The sequence below is a fragment of the Pediculus humanus genome, genomic scaffold (genome assembly GCF_000006295.1).
Source record: "Pediculus humanus corporis 1103172107596 genomic scaffold, whole genome shotgun sequence".
NCBI classification, from domain to species: domain Eukaryota; kingdom Metazoa; phylum Arthropoda; class Insecta; order Psocodea; family Pediculidae; genus Pediculus; species Pediculus humanus.
The window spans coordinates 46,717-48,882 of record NW_002987210.1 but is presented as its reverse complement, the minus strand read 5'-3'; positions in this window follow the sequence as shown (position 1 = coordinate 48,882).

Sequence of the window (2,166 nt, the reverse complement as noted above, 5' to 3'; positions counted from 1 at the left end):
CAACGACGAATCTATCTATCTATCTAACTAACGATAGAAAGAAAATTATTTTGTGTCTCGTTTAAATTAAATTAAACAGGAAAAAAAAATTTTTTTTTAATCTTTTTCGGTTGCCATTTACAAACACGTTGAAAAACTTTCTTTTTGTACGAGAGTCGAATGAAATCATCAATAAATAAATAAATAAATAAACGTACCTTAAATTACACGATTGATCCCCCTAAAAAAATTTTTCAAACAACCAAATTTATTCATCATTTTTTAAACACTAAATGATTTAGCGCAATTTTTTTTTCTTTTTTTCAAATTGCATTCTGTTAGTCGTACCTGAGTCGTACAAGTTCAAAAAAAAACCTTCCTTTCAACATTATGAAAAAGAATTTAAAAAAAAAAAAAAAATATAAAAAGACCCTAAACCCAAATGTTATTTCATTTAATTTTTTTGTCTATTTTTTTTTTTTAAATATTTGGTCCCACATCGATTTCGTTTCATTCAATACAAGGATATGTGTCAAAATCCACAAGTTTTTTTTTAAAAACATGCAAGCAAGTTTGACCCGGGGGATTTTTTTTTTTTTTAAAATTCATTCCTTAATTCTTTAAAATATTTCGTCGTTTTTTTCCTCTCTCGTTTCGAAAGTAAATAATTTTTTAAAATAAATACGTACCCGAATAATAATTAATAATATTTGACGTGAATCCACTCGATCATTCACATAATTTTTTTTTTTTTTAAATAAATAAAATTTAAAATTTTGGTTGTTGAATTACTGTTAGAGTCGATCACTGAAAACAAATAAAAATAATTTAAACAAAATAATAATAATAATAATAATAATAATAAAACGATAAAACAAAAAATATTGATAATGTCGGCGAACCGGGTCTCACTATTTCAATGATGTGATCCTTCCTGGCTCCTAAAAACCTAACAGTACGAATGAAACGTTCAACTTTTTTTTTTTTTTCAAACTCTCAAAATGATTTTTTGTCTTTTTTCTATTCAATCCCCCACCCCTCTTCCTCTCTCTCTCTCTCTTTCTCTTTTTATTTAGTTAACAAAATATTTCTATTATTTATTAATAAAAAAAAAAAACTTTTTCAGTGATGTGAATTATTTTTTTTAAAAGAATTTTTTTTTTGTCTCTACTCACTGATTAAATTAAAAAGGCGTACCTGTCTACTACCACATACCTGAGGTTTAATGATTATGTAAAAAGAAATAATAAAAATTCAAACCTAAAATAAAATTAAAATAAATTTTTATTTTTATTTTTAAACGACTCGACCTCAACACAATTTCTTTTTTTGCCTTCAAATTTTAGTTTATTATTATTATTATTATTATTTTCACATATAGTCACGACAATTCGTCTTAATGTTTGTCGGAGCTTTTTTAACATTTATTCCCGGTTTCTACTTGCCGATCCCTAAGGAATAAATGCCTGAATTTTTGTGATGCTGCATGCCTGATGGATGGGTTCCATCATGTTGCAGCCTACGACATCACAATAATTCTTGTAAGTCTCGCTGAGCTGACCATCTTATTCGATGGAAACGAATTATTTCATGTACTCCTGGGCTCCAGTCAGTGATTGACATCTGTGGAGTGGCCAGGAACAGGAGAAGTGAGATACACAACCTTGCAGTGCTGATCAAGGTTGACAATAGAAAAAGATTTGCCTTTTGGTTTTGTCTTTATCTTCTTCACATTTTGCTCTATTGCAATTATGAATCAGACATCATATAACTTTTTTCTCAGAACTATTTTAAAACTTAATTTTCCTACTATTTCCCCCTTTCATAATTTTCCCTCAACGCATTTCATTTTTAATGTATGCACACAGTATACAAATTACAATTATGTACCTATAAACTTAAGTAATCTGAAGGCAGTTGAATTTTTCTAATCCTAATTGAAATTTTACACGAAAAATATCGAAACATTTGACCAAAAGTATCAGAAAAACATAAGATCCAAGGAGGTAAGGAGTAAAATAAAATACAACTTTGGATTTCCGCTTTAGGTAAAATGTAAACATTGGGTTCCCGCATAAATAAGATGTAAACAGTAGATTCCCGCTTAAATAAAATTTAAACAGTGTATTCCCTCTTAAAATCATAATTTTACAGTAAAAATATTGAAAAATTTGCTCTGATGTACCA